At 39.3% G+C, this 19,849-nt stretch overlaps 1 protein-coding gene across 2 annotated transcripts in view; it reads left to right on the top strand.

The window, feature by feature from the left end:
* The window catches only part of VWC2 (von Willebrand factor C domain containing 2), a 57,872-nt gene that overhangs the window by 9,157 nt on the left and 28,866 nt on the right, over nt 1-19,849 (top strand). The window lies entirely within an intron of this gene.

Below are 19,849 nucleotides of genomic sequence, written 5' to 3'. Positions count from 1 at the left end.
AATGTCCTAGTCTATTCAGAGGAAAGAAATTACATGACATACTAGCTCATCACTTATAAAAAAGAAATTATAATTTATTAATAGAAATGAAAGCTGCAAAATCTCAAATGAAATGATATTTTAAATTGAAAAAGACATTTAAAAATACTCAGATAATGTGCACACATCTATTATTTCTCTTGAATAGGTGGGTTTCATTACATTAGCTAAAACAAACTGCTTAAAATTGTGGGAAAGTTGAGGGAGGAGAGAGTGTACAGCATATGGTTTCTGCAAATTCAACAGTAGATGATAAGGGATTGTTAATTGCATTGGAGGAGTTTCATTTGTATGGATATAAAAGTAATTGCTTCACATCCCTTAATTGGTTGTTACAACCCTGAAGGAATTTATTCTCGGCTGTACAGCTTAAGGGCACTCTTGTTTCTGGAGATGAGGACAGGCATTTTTCGAGGCATTTAGGGACAGTTCTTGAGAAAGTCTGAATTTGGAAGCTGGTGATGTCATAGCTAGCTAGTCCAAAGGATTCTTTAGCACTTTGTCCTGGGGTGACTTTATGATACTGGTATCTCCAATCATCTGGTTTATGTTATATATTAAGTTCTTCACTTTTAAGACTGGCTTTGAGAGCAAGAGAGGCAGAAGAAGCAGCGCGCAGTTTGTGTTAAGGAAAAACATCACTCACACACACCCTGCTTCTGGACTGTTGTGTCTGCAGCACAGACAGACAGCGGGACAGAGCTTCTCTCTGGCTTTTAGTTAGTTTTAGCTAGCTGAGGCAGAGGAGTTCCCTGGACCTTTGTTTTTTTCCAGTTTTCTTGGATCTGTGCAAGCCTGCTCTGGACTGGATGGTAAGAATGTCACTGACATTGTGTGTGACATGCTCTGCTGCAGTTCCCCAGGTCAAAGTGGGAAAAGGTCTGTTTTCAGTCTCAGGAATGGAGTTACAAGCTCCATTCAATTTAATACAAGAATATGGTAAGACACTGTAGTCTTTCCCACTGAATTTGTCCAGTGATCTTAACATCGTTTGGAGCTGGGTTGACCTTCCACCAGCACACATTCTCCCACAAGCAGCAGCACAATGCACAGTTGTGGCAATCTCCCATTGATGGCTCTCTTTCAGATTAAGGTCGTTTAGCAGTGCAGGGCTTGGCTTGCCTGTTCACACAGATTCCTTGACACTTTTCTCAGAAATTATGAAGAGTTACCAAAAATGGTACATGAAATATACCTCTTGTTGTGAGGAAGCTGCCTTTTCAGTCCACCAGCAAGAAAAGGATGATCTTGCCCTCAGCCTCTGAATCCCCAATATTACTTGCATGTTTCTCCCATGTAACCGTGAGCAGGCATCTCTGACCCAGTTTCAGACCAAGGCGGCCACAGCTGCCTGTTTCTAGTGATCTGTGCTGTCACTTCTCTGCATGTCAGAGAACCAGCAGTGGCTTTCCTTGTTAGCTTTTAGGTGAAGAAGAAAACTATTAACAATAACAGCAAGACCAAGATAGCTCAGAAGCAGCCCAACTTTTCTGGCTCAGCAGTTTCAGTATAATATCAAGAAATTTCTGAGGAAACCTCCCCATCTGGGAAGTGCATTTTAAAAAAAGGATTATTTGCTTTTAGAGCTTATTTTAAAGTATGGTACACGTGCAGTTCTCTAGGAACTTCAGTGAATTGCTGAATGTTTTTAATTAGATTGGAGCAAAAACCTACTGAGCAGGAAAACCTAGCCTTCCTCATCCTTTCATTTTGAAGCCTGCTGGTACAAATGTGCTGTGAATGTGAGTTGGAGAAACAATCACTGCATTATGCTTCAGGGTTGATCGTTACATCTTTAACATCAATGACATCATGTTAGCAACACAAAAAAGCTTTGGCTGATGTACAGGGAGCTCAGCTATTTAACCTGACTGGTGGGAAAGGTGGAAGCGTAGAAAGCATCCAAGTGAGCTAACTGCTATCATCTGCAGTAGAGCAAGGAGGGGTTGGAGGTGAAGTTTGTGTTCTCTACGTTTACTAGAATTTGTGTGTTGAAAATGCACACAGTCAAACTGATTTCCCTGCTTTTCCTGCCACTTCTTATCATACAACACCTTCCCAACTTGCCTGGTGCAAGATTGCTGGCAGTGACCCAACAGTGAGACTTGAGCAACTACCTCTGTCACTAGTAAGAATGTATACAAATGCCCGATTAAGAAGTATGGAAGAGATCTAGTGAAAGCCTGTGATTATTGGAAATTAATGAATTCGGTGTCTTGACAGGTGTGAGACACTGTGCCTTATCTCTTGTAGGAAGGCAGGTATTTGACTTCTCCATTTTCACAAATTTGCTGGCAACCCTTACGAGGAGGGGCAGATATGTAACTGCACACTTAGCTTACAAAACTGTGCACATGTGTAGGTACAGACTTGCTTTGGATGTAAACAGTGGTGAGCTAGCGAAGAAGACTTGTGGAATTAAGGAATAGTTGTATGTGTCATATTTAATAATCTTCTGTGTTGCATCGTGACTTTCAAAAAGAGGCCTAGATACTTCCATAGCTGAAAAAATTATTTTCTCCTTCTTGGGCAGGGACGGGGAGTCCTTTAAAGGAACATTTGCTCTGAAAAGTAGTATATAGAAGATAATACCTCACTGAGGTGATCCTGAGGGATCAGGGAAATTTTCCTGCTTTTTATGTCTCAAGTCACTGCTACTGAGGGAGCTGTTTTGTATTTATCTTATATAAATGCCGTGAAAGGAAACAGGGTGAGAACAGAGGGGGATGGAGGAGAGGCTTTCTTCTCATGTGGATTGATGTGTTAAGCTTCATGATTTTGCAAACCATCAGCATCAGCCACAAGAAAAAAACATCCATAAAGGTAAATCTGACTTCAGAAAGTTGCATTAAGTAACAGCGCCCAGTTCAAATATCCATCCTGTTATACAATATTAGCATTGTGGTTACTTCTTAGATTCAGATAGAGCTATTTCTTCAGTTTGTGCAGAGTTAATGGTAAAGATAATGGGCATACAGTCACTCTTTCATTGGGAAAAGTCTGTGTATCTGTCACTGATGCATTTGGGGCTCTGGAAGGCGGTAAGGGGTAATACTGGTAGTGAATTATCTTGCTCTATATTAAATTACCCTGGTTGTATGTGTTCCACTTCTATTCCCAGCATTAGAACCCTGATAGGTATGCACAGCTGAATTCTGCTGTACCTGAAGCCTGCAGCCATGGAGCAGCCGATGAAGTCGAGGGTGGCCCCAGTCCTGCTGGTGTGCTTGCAGGAAGATGAGATTAAACCCGTAACTCACATGGAGCTTGAGGGGAGGAGTTGTGGTTGCTAGACCAAAAATCATTTTGATCTAAGGTCCCCAAGAGATTTTGTTTTCTTTATATGGCTGAAAGATTGCCCCAGATAAAATGAAGATGAGCCTGTTGCCTTCCTTGCATTCATCTATCTGTGCGTCAGTGTTGTTTCTCTGTCTACAGCAGGGAGAGCTGAGCTTCTCCTTTCGGCAAAGGCTCATAGCTGTACAGTCAAAAATAAAAGCACTGATGCCTGCAGGATTAGGGCTGTAACATTTGCAGGAGATGTCTGTTCTTACTGGCTGTGCAGTAGGGAGACTTTACTGATTGCAGTCATTTCAGGTGCCTTGGGTGGAATGAGTGAGGACCTTATTTGTGTTCATAGTTATGGTTGAAATACACATCATTTGGTTGAAATAATTGCTGCTAATGAGGTGCAGGTGTAATGTGCTGTGGCCAGGGAGGGCATGTGGTGATGGTTTTGCATCCCTGTGCTGTGAGGTTGACTCACTGAAAGTTGCTTTAGTACCTTTCGATACAATTAGAGTGTTTAGGCCTAAGGTGACTTAAAAGTGCTTCTGAAGGGCAAGTGGGGACCTCCATCTGAGAGAAGGAGTTCTCAAGGGAGCAAAACCCTGGTAACAGCTGGCAGAGCTGCTGTCCCCTTTTGCTACTGTTTGTAAAACAGGACTTTGTCCCCCCCCCAGGACTTTGTCTCACCTCAGGACTCAAATCTGTTAAAAATGGTGCCGGTTGATGCAGTACTGTTGCCCCTGTCATCCCTTTAAGATCCAGATGGAGAGAGGCTATGTTGGGCTGAGAGACCTATCTGGCCATAAGAAAGATGAGGATGTTTATTCTGTGCCCATGAAGGGAAGTTGCCCCTTGGCAGCTCTCACGTGAGCTGGCTGTTTGCTCTGCCCTGCAGCCCCAGCTTTGCTCAAGTACCATGGTGAATCTGACCTGTAAAATTTAATGTCTTTCTGCAATGTGTTTAAATTAAGTGTGATATGACCTTAACCATGAATCTTAATCTCAGCAATGAAGAAGGTATCATCATGCTGTCATCCAAGCAGAGGTCAAGGCAGAACTGTTGCAAACATCAGGAATGTAAATGCTGTAAGATTTAAGTAATCAGTGCCTTTGATTATCCTCTCTTCCTCCTTCTATTGTCACTTTAAATACCTTTTTCAGTCATGCTTTAGCAGCTAATTTATATATAGCAAATGAGATCCAGAAGTTTTAAAGCTTGAGAGTGATTTCTTCAGTCTACATTATAAGGAGGGGATCAAATCAGGTGGTCATGGTGGCCTCTTCTAGATGTAAAATATAGGTATCATAAAGTGATTGTAAATTCTAGTTGATAAGATTGAAACAGCATTTCATTTATTAAAAAAATTGAATGTACATTAAAAAGTTATGACCTAATGAGGAAGAATTCACTTCAAACTAATCCCAGTTCCACCCACACAGAATGTACCAATGTGATTTGTTCCTTTCTAATGTGTTTACTTGAGGCATTTGAAAGCTTGTGTATGCAGGGTAACATTTGCTCCATGTTTCTGTGTGCATGAGTTGCTTGGCAAAATCTTCTGCGTGGACTGTCCACTTTAATAGACTGCATTTCACAAAATTATTTATAATACAGGACTCTGAATCAAGAAATATTAATGTTCTAGGGGAAATTAATGTTTCAGGGACAAAAACACCATTTAATTTGTATGAACAGCTGTATCTGATTAAAATTGCCAAGAGATTATGCAGGTAGGTTGAAAAACTGTAGCAGATATTTTGGCAGTCATGTATTGAAAACAGCAGTCTTGCTTCTTTTAGTCTGCATTGGGTGTTTAAAGTGTCTTCCAAATCTGGTAGGTGAAACTGGTAACTAGTTGCAGTAGTTTTTATTCTTGGTTTCTGCTATTGATGTTCAGAGGAAGTTTGGTCTGTATTGTCTTAATTCAAGGAATTCCTTTAAACTCATTTCATCTTTCTGCTCACTTTTTCTTTCTACTGTGGGAAAGTTGGTAGCTTCATAGGCCATGTGTGCTTCCTGTGCAGAAAACACAGAATTTTATTGTTGTGCCATTTTTTATATCTAAAGTTGTTTAAATGCATGTGGATCAGCACTGCAAAGTGGGCTGAGCAAAACCTTATGCCAAAACCACACAGGCCTTGTTTCCAACTCACATCCATGTGCATGCATGCGTGTGGATATACGATCCACTGTTGGCATTGCTTGTGTTCAGCTGGATAAGTAGTGGTAGGTGCTGTTATTTCCTGCAGGGGTGTCTATTTAATGTGCAAGTTATGTTGACTTCCAGGGTATACAAATTTTCCTAAGTACAGAAACCCATCAGAGCATGAAAAGGATCTGTCTGAAGATATGGCAAAAGTATCTAGTTATACTGAGCCTAGATCAGTTACAAGGATAAATTAGTTTATATTGTGTGTATGTATTTATTGCAAATAAATATTGTGTGCATTTTTTTTTCCTTCAAGAGGCCAAAATGCTCTCAGTTGGGAGTTCTTCTGTCAAGATGTAGCTATAAGTGCCCCTGAGTATATAATGTCCCATTATTTTGCTCAGATACATGAGGACGATCAGAAATTATACTAACCTTGTTATTTAATGTGTTACTTTATACTGAAGTGGAAGGATGTAGAAGAGCCTATTAAACTATAAAAACAGTGTATCCTATAAAGTTTTCAGAACTCACTTTACAATACGTTTTCATTACAGGCTGTTACAATGAGCCTGAAGAGCATTCAGTTTTTTGCTCCTTAATAGATACTGAAGGCTTAAGTTGTATATCAAAGTTAAATTCTATTGTATCAGTCCATTTCTGTGGCAGGTGGTTGCAGGGCTTGTCATTTTACTGTAAGTTGAAGCAAAAGCCAATGGTGATGTGCCCTGAACTGTTGTTTGGTGGTGACGGCCCCATTTGAGTGTGGGAAATAAGCCGGTTCCTTGTGGTGGTCAGAACTTCCCTGTGTCACAGATACATGCCTTCTTAGAGTGTGTTCTGTGTCAGCCTCAGGAGCAGAAAAATGAACATGCTTACTGTGCTGATAGAAAAAGAACAAACACTGAAATCCTGGGAGGAGAAGATTTTCTAGCAGCTTTCATGTATCTGATGCACCTTAGAGTGATTGTCATGGCAGTTTCATGTGTCTGCCATCCTGTGTAGTTCTGGATGCTGGTTAGGGTTCAGACAGGAAAGTGCTTTTGTGCCAATACCTATCAGAGTATTGGAGTAAACAGTGTGCTATTGCTTGATTTGTCTTTCCTGACACTTTCTTTGTTACATAGAGCCACATTTGGGGATTTGATTTGATTTTGATTTGGTTTCTAGCAGAACAGCTAGCTCATGCTCTCCAAAGTGAAGTCATCAATTGCTTTGGGGTTTTGTTTGTTTGTTTGTTTTGTATTTTTAAGTACATCATACAAGAATTTTCTGAGTTTATATTGCAGTTTTGTTTCCACACACGTGGAGATAGGTAAGATATAAAAAGAGAAAAATAGCTCCCAGATCTCACATTGTGGGCTCCTCCTGCTCAATACATTCCCCCTTAGTTCTTTACTATTCAAAGGTAACAAACATTAAGAGAGTTGCCTTGTCTTCTGCATCTGGTATTTCTTTACATGCTTTTCATTAGAGAAAATAATAGGAAAAATTAGCACTGGAAACGGTGCTAATTTGGTCCCCCATTCTGCTATTGGACATCTATTTTAATTTTGTCACTGTCTGAAATTGTGGCAGACATTTGGGGGGGCATGTAGGGTTCCAAGGTCTGAAATGCTTGTGTGCATCTTGCTGTATGCTACATCCTTGGAGTAGTATTCCTTATGAATACAACACTCCACTGTTTGATTAAATTGGGAGCTCTTAGTTGTGTTCTTTGCAGATAATCCTGTTGGTAAATAGAAGCTGTTTACTGGCTAGGTGCTGCAGTAATAGGTCTACATGGCTGATTGGTATTTTGTGGTGTGATCAAAAGGAACAATGAAGAAAGATACACACTTTGTGCATTTTGCTTTACGTTCTTTTGCATTTTTTCTTTGCTATTCCATTATGTTCAATGAGGCATCCAAGAGTTTGCTTGGCTTTGAGGGGAAATGGAGGCTTATATTAAAGTGCTATGGTATGTTGGTATATCTCTCCCGTAAAAGAACACTTGCCCTCTGATGATTAATGATATAATCAAAATCTCCTATAGTTAAGTGCAATGCAATTTTCTCGGCTTATTTTTTCATAGAAGTTGAGATTTAGGCATTAAGGAAGATGTGAATTGATCCGAGTGACTTACTGGTTGATGGAAACAGAGAATTAGCTGATTTCATTAGAATTCATTTCCTTAGCACTTTGCTTTTTGTGGCTGAGCTTTGTAATCGTGATGGCCTTTCCACATAGTACAGAACTGCTAATGCCAGGTTTGTCTTAACTTGACATAACTCCTCTTTCTTTTGAGTTTGTTGAAGGTCTTATAATGAGCATGACAGCAGTCTCAGAAGTTTTCTTCCAGGTCTGCTGGAACTGTATGTGTAAGTGAAATCAAAATCTGATCAACAACAGGAAAATATGTTTCCTTTCCTGACACAAGCTTGACCAGGGGTTGATTTGGACCCTTCTGCTGGTGTTTGTAAAAGGATTCTGAAGGAAAATGCATGATGAGTGCTTAGGAAAAAGGCTAAAAGCTTCTCTTATTTTTTATTAGTATTTGTAAAATTATTTTTCTTGTTCCTCTAGTAGCATTTAACTGCATCAAACTGCTGCACTGGTGGTCCCTCCCTGCCCCGTGTTGCGTGCTGTGAGACTTCTGGATTAAGTCCCTGGTGATTACCTTTGCTCAGCAGGTCAAACATCTTTATCAGCTGGAGACTTAAGTACTTTCCTAATTTAAAACCTTGATCTTTAAGGTGGAAGGAGCTATTACTATGTGGACCTTTGGATTGTTTCCATAGGGGTAATTATCCATACAGTTTTGTTGCCTTGAGCATGTGCAGCTGTGATTAAAAAAAAACACTGCTGTGTAGAACAGCAGTGATTAAAAAAAACAAAAAAAAAACCTGAAAAAAGAAAATAACACACTTTAATTCCTTACCTTCACCAACAGAGTTACTGTAATGATTAGTATTTCAAAGCTGATAGGCAATCAAAAACTTTGATTGCTATTTTCATTTAGGGAAACAGTAATTTTTTTTCCTGCCTATACTAGTGCTTGTAAAATTTTCATGAGGAAAGACTTCCTACTGGTAAACATCACTTTCTTCTGGATGACCTATTCTTTTGTTGGGTCTTCAGCTCTCTGGTTATTTCTGTGCTGCTAACCCTTGGATAGGAGCCCATTAAAAAAACACATGCATAAATTCTGCTAAATTACATAAATTAAATAAATTACAGTCTTGTAGATGATGCATGTTTTTTCTCCTGCATCACTTCTTCTCATTATTGCACACTGATTACTGACCACCTCTCTTTGAAGTACTTATGAGCAGCAAGTCGCACACTCCTTATTGCCCATGGAAAAGATAACTATGTCTTCACTGTGTGCTTACCCAATGTTTTCTTTTTTGTTTTCTTTTTTAAGTGGAATTGATCAGATCGAGCAGTGGCAAGAAGAAAAGAACAAGCAGTGCATTGCAATAGGATTCAAAATACTATTTGATGAATAGCATTGAATAAAGAAGATCCATATCCAAACAATTGCTTTTGGGCCTCCAGCGTTTCAAATACTTGCCGTATTATCTCCTTTCTCAGCTGTAGTTTCACTGAAGTGTGATGTTAATTGCTTTTTCCAGAAAAAATAACTTCTTGTGCTCCAAAATAGTTCCCATTCCTTTCTGCTAATATATCAGACCTTCTCAAACATTCTGAATTCAAAAGGGAAATCCCTGGTTAACCTGGACGATTTGGGGGGAGATACGCAAATAACAAGTCCTGTTAAAGACAGAAAAAAAAGGAGTAGTGACCATTAATAATATCTTATGAAGCCAAATAACAAGGCAGCACAAAGGTAAATGAAATTCAGCTAAACCATATGTTAAGTAGTGAAAGAAATTTCTTGGATGTTTTGATGACTGTTGCCGCTGAAGATGAATGGATCACACGGACGCAGGTCGAGGTGTGGTGAAAAGAAGAGAGAGTTTATTTTTCCTCCCAGAATTTATAGGCTTCTGACCACGGACAGGGACTGGATGGTCAGGATAACACTTTCTCACTGCACTGGCCATGAGAGATGCCTGTCACAAGATGTGTAACAGAAAGAATGTACACATATCTATGTTTACAGTTACTGTCCTGGGAAAGTCTTTAGAAAACTATGTCAGCAAGCTCAGAAGCTGAGTTTTCAGGGTGACAGATGACCCTTTTTTAAGATTTCTGCCAAGTGTTTTATTTACATATCACTGTGAAGTATTGTATGTAAACATCTGTCAGGCTTCATTAAGAAAGGCTTACATTTATTAGATATGCTAATAATACGCTATTATATGAAGACTGGTTCCTTCCACCTGGTTTGTATAATCTTCCATGTTTGCTGAGCACTCAGCAAGAAGAGGTTGCAGAAGTACAGAAAAGAGCAGCAAGAATTTCCCCTGAATATTCTCCTGTAAGAACAGATTAAGCCTCTAGTAGTGATAGCACATGAATTAAAAATCATGTGGTAAAGTGTGGTACCAGGGGAGGGGGATAGTACCAATGAAAATCTTCCCTGTGCTAAAAAGTTAAGGGAGACATGAGAAAATCAAAAGACATCGTATAGGAGGTCTTTAAAACAACACATAATTCATGAACTCACTGCAGAAGATAGTGCTGATACACAGTTTCCTATGGTTAGAATAAAGATCATGTCTTTGATAGAAGGAATAAAATACTCTAACCTAGATACCATAAAACTGGTTGGTGTGGCATGCTGTAGAGCCTCCCAGATCTGCTCATTTTCCTGGGAACAGAAATATAACATTGTTTTTTACTGTCCTTGTCTTACAATTTCCTTTTTGAACTGCTTCTTTTTCAATTACTTTGCAGAAAAAGGATTGAGCTATCTTTAGCCCAGCAAAACCCATCCTGAATGGGTACTTTCTTGTGAAGGCAAGAAGACAGACCTAATGATGAGATGTTAAAACAGCAGCAGTCCTTTTCCTGCAGAACCATTGTTCTGCAGGAAACAAAGTCCTTATGTTGTGGGCTAGGCCACAATAGCACCTTACTCAGTATTTGTAGATGATGGAGATGAGACCAAATGAGGATGCCTTTTTGGCATGGTCTGCTCTCAGCTATTCTATCAACCTTTTCTCTACATGACCTAAAGGCAAGTCACCCATGAACTGCTTGTGTAATAGCTACCCATGCTAAGACTTCTGAGATTGGTCAAAGGACTCTCTGTATTTATAGTTGATATGTGTTTAATACAATCTGCTGAAGAACTAATGGGAAAAAAATTATTGGAAGCAAATTAATTGTAGCAGTTTCTGGAGTTATTATGTTGCTGTGGTGCAGAACGTGCCACCCCACAATGAAAACTAATTATCTTCTGTCCACAGCAGATTGCTTACCTGATACTTTGTTAATGAATGGATTAGATGGAGCTTTGACACCTGCAAATGATTGTTTTGTAGACCACTTTGTGCTGATGTCCACACTAGGTGATGATTATGACAGTTTAGAGGCAATTGTCTATCCATTATTAAGCTCCAGCCCCCTCTTTCTCTCTCCCCTCCACTCTTCCCCACCAACTCTCTTAGATAATTAAGTCTAATTATATTTGTACATCTTTAAGCACTCCTACATGTGGCTGGCATACATGAAGAAGCTTCATTACCTTGTTTGTAGCCTAGACACTAAATCTGCAAGTTGGGGTTTGATTTCAGTGTGTTTAAATAAGGTATGCTTTCCTTCTCATGTGACTGTTGTGTTTCACTGAGATTAGATAAGCTGCTAAAACATTGGAAGAATCATCAAATCCAAGTGTTGGGGGAAGAAAGATCCAGGTTTGCTGCCAAAGGCTGCCTGGCTTGCTGGCAAGCAGGTGTTCATCAGGTGTATCACTTATATGCCTGTGGTGCTGAGAAATAAACTTCCTTGGATTTTCTTGTGCTGCTTGCTCAGCAGCGATGTTTTAACCATTGTGCAGTCTTCATTATGAGAAGACTATGTAAATATGATGTATTTGTCAGTATGAGAGGACTTTCTAATTTCACATCAAGCTGAGTGTTTAATCTTCAGTCTTCTGAAGTTAGGCTTGTTGTGACAGCTGATTCTTCCCAGTCAAAATGACTGAAGAGTCAAGTCAATTATCTTGAAATACATTGGTTTATGTTTGTGGCTAGGCATGACTGATTAGTCTTTATCTCCATGTTCTGTTGTGGTGCACACTTACTCAGGGCCTCAGGGCTCTCTCCCTGACTGTGCTACTGTCTGTGCAGTCACCTGGCTATGGCTGTGCACCAGAAGATGCTTCTGTAAAAATCCCTGTGTTATCAGCTAAGTGGAGGAGCACTCTGGAAACTTTTACAGTCCTTTAAGCAAGCTTTCAAGAAGGCAGAAGTTTTCTCAGCTCTGGTTTTGAGGACTCTACCAGAGACAAATATTTGGGGTGGACAGCTGACAGAATTTGAAAAAAAACCCCTGATGCCAGTCATGTCCATGTAAATGATATACACAGGTTACAACATCTGGACAGTGCAAAAGGGAATGCTATAGATTAAGATAACACAAAACTCACTTATATTTACTGGAAGCTGGGATCAGCTCCAAAGGGGGTTCTCACCCTCTGGGATCCAGCTGGCAGATTTCCAGCTTCCTGTCTAAGCATGTTCTTTCAACGTGTGTTTGTGTGTATACACAGATATATATATATACACAAACACATGCTGTGAGGGTCATCAATCACCATATTCGATGAAAATGTTTCCCACTTTGGAAACCCTCTTGAAACAGTTACCTACAGTGGTCCATGGCCACCCCCCTTTTACTTTGCCTCCCAGACACTGGGACTAACTTTTTAATTGAGGCTCTTGTGATAGGACAAGGGGTAATGGTTTTAAATGAAAAGAAGATAGATTTAGACTTGATATAAGAAAGAAGTATTTTATGGTGCAGATGTTGTTGATGCTCCATCACTGGAAACATTCGAGGCTGCATTCTGAAATGGCCACTGTCATTTCCTCCCTGCTTTCATGAAACGAGGTGGTTGGTGACTTGCTGCAACCTGCATATCCTTCCATCTGGACTGTGCTGCAATGTGTGTGTGGGGGAAATGCCTGCCCCCAAGGGCCCATCACACCCTTGTTTTGCAGAGAAAGCTGCAGGAGTGTTACTCAAGCTGCAGGGCTGCTTTTGCTGTAGAGTACTAGAGGACAAAGGGTTGCCTTGTTATTATGGTCCCAGAGATGAAAGATGACATTTTGGTTTCTTGCCCAAAGACGTGGACAGTTGTCTGTCATTAGTTGCACGTAGCTGATACTGTAGTCCATTTGTTACAGTTATGAGGCTCAAAATCTAGTGCTTGTACTTTGTCGCCTTTTCCTCTTTTTGAAGACGTGAAAACAGAGTTTGGATTAAATCACAACATTTCTACAGACTGTGGTGAATAACCTTTAATTTACCTGTGACTGTAATAAATGTGAGTTCAAGGTCTCTCCTTGGCTGCAAACTCCTTGCAGTGGGGGTAGCTGTGAATTGGAGCAAGCTCTGTAACTACAAAGCCCAAAGATGTATTCCCAAATGGGTAGGCCCATAAAAAGGTAAATTACCATCAGTTGTCACTAGAGGTCAGCATTAAAGTGATTTTAAGATCAAATTTAATATCAAATTCTTCTTACCATGTGGTGAATTGTCTGTAGATTCAAGCTGTGAGTGGTTGTGACACAGTGTCACTTGCATAAAATGAGTAAAATGTGGAGCTTAAATAGTTGGGTTGAGTCATTTCATACATTCTTATTATCTTGTTTTGATGGAGTGAATGCTTTTGAGGTAAGTAACAAGATGATTTGACTTATTATCTTCTCTTTTCCCCCTTCCTGCTTACTTGCCTACTTTATAATTAAAAATCTGTGTTCCTTTTCAAATTTGTGGGTTAGTTTTTTTGGCAGAGTTTGAATTGAATAGCTGTTAACATAATTTTCAGTCAGGGGCTGGGTTCAGAAGTTAAATGTACAGATACTGTTTCCATTGTGTTGTGATTCACTGTTTTTTGCTGGACAGCAGCTGGATATATAGGAAGTGGTGTCCATGTGTATGAGTGTATCTTGTGTGAATCAGAGACTTAAAACTTTCTTGCCAAAGTCCTGCCTCTAACTTTGGTGTAGGTCCATTCAATCTCCTCTGAATACTGTAAAGAACCACTGTTTGTAAAAGGTAGATATTGTTCTGAGTTGAATTAGAATATTTGTTAGTTTGATTTTTGGAATTGACGTTTTTTAATGAAATGAGGACTAGCCCTTGATGCCTAGCTTTTCCTTGTGGAAATAATATATATAGATCTAAGTCTCAAACAGCAAGATGGATCCATCTGTGTCAGGGCATCCAGTGCATGGCCAAGTGGAGCTGCCTGTCTGTGTTGGGGTATGTAAGGTGTTTGTAGGCTGTGTTCATAGAAAGCTTCTGGATACATTAAATATTTGGCTGCCTGAGAATGCCAGGCCGTGGGTGTACAAGAAAAGATGCTGCCAGTTGCTGCAGCTCACTGAGGCGGGCCTAATCTCCATGGGAGTGATGAGCCTCTTGAGGAGTTCCAGTTATCTTCTGCCTGTGAACTTACAAAATTGCTTGTCTTTGGGCTTGCGGTGTGTGCTTTGTTCATAACAGGTTGTGCTTAGAATAATTGGCACTGTGTCTAATCCTTTCTTGTTTAGGACATGGAAGAGAATTATATGATGTGACAATGCCTGGAAAATAACACAGTAGCCTTGTGTGAACGTGGTTATTCATCAGCATGGGTTTAAACATAGTGGTACACATGAAAGAAAAATAGAATTGCTGGAGAAAGGATGGAAATCTCCCTGATTTCAGGGAGAGCATGGTGTCTCATATGGCTTCTGAAACTCTAAAATAATGAATTTATTTTCAAGCATCAGATTATTTGATTATATTTACATTTCTAATTCCAGATAAAATAATGTTATTTGAATGGGTGCCAGCCTTCCATTTATGAAAGGTTAAATGGCATTTGCATTTTGTGATGTTTGAAAGACTTGGCTTCCCTAAAATTGTTTTAGTGTGAGAAACCAGCCTCAGTGATAATTAGAGAGAGAATAGCTTAGCATAAATGCATATATATGTGCTTTCATCATTTTCATAGAAAGACAACTGAGTAGTTCCCAGCAAAATCTCAGTGCATATTTTCTGTAAAGAAAATTCAACAAATACTTAAGAATACCCCAAACCAAGGGATTTGTGCCCTCACAAGATGTACCTGCAGGAACACCAGGCTGCTGGGTGAGTCAGTATAGATGGCTTTCCATGGACTGATTAGACGTTTGGCAACATGACACAAATTTCTTCAGTCAACCTCTATTTCTGGGTTATTTTTATTAGGAAGGTCAGTGATCTGTCTGAGCCTAATTATCCCATCTGGCAAGTACGCTTGAGGCACACAAGTTTCCTGCAGTTTGTGTGCAAGAAGAAATGATGTGGTTACCACACCATTTAGTCAGCTCTGACTCCTTGGCTGCACGGAAAGGTGTCTGCTGGCAGCTGCATTGCCAGGATAGCCTTATATGTGACTCTGGAAAAGAGTTTGCCTCTTAAGTTTTATGGGGAGAACTTGCCCTACTGGTCTGCTGTTGGGATTTGCATTTTCATCCTGTAATTTATTTTTTTTAAATTCTTTAATTTGTCTCAGTTAAAATCTGTGTGTTGATTTAGAACTTCTCTTCAGTTTTTCAGAATTTTCTTCCATTCTTCTTGCACCACTGAGTGATTTGGTGGGCATTTCCAAAAGATCTCCAGGTCTTCCAGCTGCATCATCTTACAGCTAGCATTGTCTATTTTAAGTCTTTATACAGACATCCACAAGCAGAGTATGTAGCCAACCCAGCCATCTCCGATGCAGTTCAGCCACACAGTGCCTCTGCAGCACACAGAACTAGTGTTGGAGAAGAATCTTGGTGGGCTGAGTACCACATCGTTGGTCACATGTACATAGGACATGGATGGAAAAAGAAATCACATGTTAACTCTTGGGTTATGTCTTAGCCTATGAACTACTAAATTTCTCTGTTCTTTCCTATGGCATCCATTCAAAATGCCAGCTGAAAGGAATATAGATTACTGACATGTACTGTCACTATATTTAAACCTTCACCAAGACTATGCACAAACCCAAAATCTTTAGAGACATCTTTATTAATGAAGCTTATCAGTCATAGGTGATAATATAGATACGTATTTTAAGACATTAATTTCCATGCTCTGTAGTCCTATTGTAGCTCTGAAAATAATGTAATATATTTCTGGCTGGAAAATGGTTTAGATAAACCTATGAATTCCATCAAAACTGTATGTTCTTTATCTGCTGCTAATCCCTTTCATTAGTGGCTCTTGACAAAACAGTGCTATGTAGAAGGTGGCAGTGAAACTGATAAAAATCCCGTTTTCTTTGTTTAACCAGAAACAGGTGTGCAGTCTGTGTATTTTCTCTGTCAGCTTTGAGACTGCTGGTGGGATTGAGATAGGTCTGTAGGTATAAGGTTTGAAGCTTCAGTTTTGTCACTGGCTGTTTTCCCACCGGTATGAGCTATACCTGTTTGCAGAGGCACAGAGCAAAACCATGCCAAACTGTTATAAAGATTACATGCACAGGAATGATAAAAGGATAGAAAATATTATTGTATCCCAGGAACACACTGATATGAGGAGGTTTGAAAATCTGTAATAAGGGAGGGAAAGCTTGCATTTTTTTTTTTTTTTCTTTTCCCCACCTCTGTCTCGAACAATTTCAAACAAAGAGTGTGCTAGCCTTTGTTATGTCCTTGTACACATGCAGACTTATAAGGAGAGTAAACTTCTCTGTTCTGGTGTTGCAGTGAAAATGTGGGCACTTTTTCTGATGTCATCTTTGAAATGTGAAATATTTAAACAAAAAACATTTCATACATTTGTTTGGAATATAACTCAGAAAAAGTCTGGGATATGGAATAAAGTAGTATTTTTTTTCCTTTCCTGAAAAATTTTTTCTGGTGCACCTGTCTGGTGTGGATATTTCTTGGTCATCTTGGTCTTTAATTCTGACAGCATCTTAGTTTAAATATCACTTAATTGATTTGAGGAAAGGAGACAGAAGGTATGGAAATGAAGAAAAAATGAGAGAGAAGAATGAAGAGGAAGAAAGAGAGGAAGAGTCAAAGAAGATGGGAGAGGGTGAATTAGAGACACACACTTAAGAAAAAGATCGTATCCCCAAAGTGAGGTAGGCAGGAAGTGCTTTTATTGCAGTCTGATGTATCTTGTTTATCTGTATTTGAAGGAGAAGAATATACCCAGCCACAGGGTCAAGCCAAAATGTTTGTCCGGTGAAGAATTAGGGAGTGGGAGGTGTGGAAAGCAGAGCTGTGATGGCCGTATATTCTACACAAACCCAGCCTGCATCTGCTTGGCTGGCCATAGCCCTGCAAGGTAGATGGGAACAAACTATGTGGTGCATATGTCTCTGTCTTCTCTGAATCCCTCCTGCACCAGATTTATTTCATTGTTTTAATCATCTTCAACAAAGTCATCCATCACCATCTTAAAACTCTCTCCCCAGCATCATAGGAGCTAAGCAGTCATTATACTGATGAAATTATTGAGATTTTGTATCTGTCTGACAGTGTGGCTTTCAGCACACCACAGTTTTGTTGCTTTGGCAGGAGATTTGGGTTTTTTTGGTTTTTTTAAATGTATGAAACATAGCGGAACTTTTGCACAGCTAAATGCTTATTAAAAAAAAGGGAATATGGTGGTAGAGATCTCTAGTCAGTAGAGGCACTAGGTTATTCAAGAAAATAGATTGGGGTTTTTTTGTTTGTAATTTGATTTTTTTAATTAGTTATTGCCTTTAGTTATAATGGATTTTTCATGACCTTAAAACTAATTGTGAACGGTAGAGGAACTTAAGATTGAATGATTTAACTTCTGAGTTGTTTTTTTGTTTGTTTTTTTTTTTTTTCTGGGTGAACAGACATGATGCTTTTTCTTGTTGGAAAAAGTTTTCCATGCTTCAGGTTGTAAGATACTGTTTCATCTATTACAAGGAGACAAAACACAAGGAAATTGTTTTGTGTTTTTTAAGGGAGTATAGGAAAGAGGAGAAAGTCTCCCTTTGTTCTAAGGTCAATATCATACAAATTCTGTGATTCCCAGATTTTCAGTGTCTAGGGCAAGTATCCTGAGCATGAGAAACTCAGAATGGGGACCCAAGGGCATCTCATCCAGTATGAGTCCATGATATTCCTGTGCTGTGTTGTTTGAGGAAACCTGTGATGCCAAATTTTGCTTGTAGCCATCAAAGCTGGTATTGGCTGGAAAAAAATATTTCAGGTTTGAGGAATGATTTGCTTTTTCAGTTTAAGGACATGACATCCGTTTCAAACAGGAAGTTCTGAAATGAGCATTTCTGATGTCTGGTGGCATCTGTAGCTCACGTGACTTTTTTGGCAATGGTAATGAATTTGTTGCTCAGATAAAATGACTCCCACTTAGCTGCTTTTGTGTGGTTTTATTTTTACTTACATATTCTTACAGAATAGATTTCTAGCACAGATTTCTTGACCAGATCAAGCAATGTATCTCAGCATCTCAGTGCCTCTTTTTTCTAACACCACATGATCAGAAATGTCTCTTGCTTAGAGAGGCTTCTAATCTTGGGGAAATGTTCACTACATTTGCAATTGGCTTAAATTGGTGATAGCACTACGGTTTCAAAATCCATGAGCATTTGTATGGAGAATAAAAAGTAAATTCCTGCTTTAACTAGTATACAGTCTAAATGCATGTTTCTCATAAGGACTATGTTGTTATTTTCATTAATACGGTTCTTCATGACATAATCCCCACACTATCATTACTTAAACTATTAATTGCCTATCCTATATACAGGATGGTTTTCTCACCCTGACATGTCATCTATTATAGCCACAAAACATAGGGGATTTGTATAGCACTGAAGATGTCTATCAAATAAGGAGAGAAAAAAATCCAATCGTTGTTATTACTCACAACCAGAACAATTCAGTACATTATACTGGTGCAATTCAAAGGTATTGAAAAAATAGAGAATGGTGTCAATCATTGATTTCGAAGCTTGGCCAGTGAAGGAAACAAGAAGCCTTCAGGACACCCTTAAAAGTAATTATTATTCATAAGCATGCTTGTTCCAGTTAATAAGCTTGTTTGTTTAACCCTGACTTCAGTTTCTTTAATTGCTTTTATTAAACCACACAGAAGGTGTACATGTCTAAGTAAATGGGGAACTTTCCAGTTCCATGTTCAAACCATTTATTAAGAATATGTGTACTCAGACATTTATTAGTGCCATCAATACTGCTATGTTGTCTGGTTCCTTTGGGAAAAAAAAGGTGTGAGGGTCATTCTTAGATAAGGACTTACATCTGAATGAAGGTGTAGTGTTTCTTAGGTAGTTTTCTTGGGTTGGTATAATTTTAATTGCTAACCTTCAGACTGACTGGTGTGGACCATAGCCAGGTTACATTCAGGTCATTGCCCATTTATAGTGTTTTCAGAATAGACAGTGCAGGTGTTGATTTGTGTGCACTCTTATAAATGTTTCCTATGGGCTTCTGCTGTTGCAGTTTTGCAGAATAGGAGAATTCAAATTGCCATTGCAACAATTTTACAGATTTGATTTAGCAAAACTGTTAGGAAGGAGTGCCTTGTCCTGGGTATAGACATCTAGGTACAGCAGCTGAGCTCTTTGAGTTACTCAGTCTGATCTGGCTGTGTTGCACAGTTGTGTGGTCATGCAGTCGTAACAGACTGAAGCTAGGATACACCATGCTCTAACCTTATCTCTGGAGAAAAAGGAAACGAAAAAATAAAACAGGAAATCCAAAGAATAAAATAACAAGACAACAGCACTTCAGCAGGATCCTGATCTAGGACAAGGTCTTTTGCTGCTACCTGTAATAAAGGCCAACAGTGTTTTAAGTGAACTTCACTGCATTAAAAAACACCGGTAAGTGACCCATGTATCTATATTACATGTGCTTTACAGTAAAGACAGTCTGGTTATTTTAAGTTTTTTGAAAACAGAAGAGCAGCTGTGAGGTGAGAAAGCAGATGGTCCTTCCTCTGAACAACTCACATCTTAAATAAATAATTGTGCAAGCATAAAGAGAATGGGAGAAAGAAGAGTGTGAGTTTGTGCACACACCATCATGGGGTGTGGAGATGCTCTGTAACCCAATACTTCTCAGTGCTGAAAGTGTTCAAATTGTTGAACTATTCAGATCTCCTTTTCCCCTCTGCAGCCTGTTATGGATGCTAAATCTGAACCACAGTGCCTGTACAAATTACAGGCCACATAGCTCCTCAGGCTGCCTGAGAAAGTAGCCTGG

The sequence above is a fragment of the Cyanistes caeruleus genome, chromosome 1 (assembly GCF_971803275.1).
Source record: "Cyanistes caeruleus chromosome 1, bCyaCae1.hap1.1, whole genome shotgun sequence".
In the NCBI taxonomy this organism is placed as follows: Eukaryota; Metazoa; Chordata; class Aves; order Passeriformes; family Paridae; genus Cyanistes; species Cyanistes caeruleus.
The sequence above is the reverse complement of the archived record's forward strand: the minus strand, read 5'-3'. Positions and strand labels throughout refer to the sequence as shown.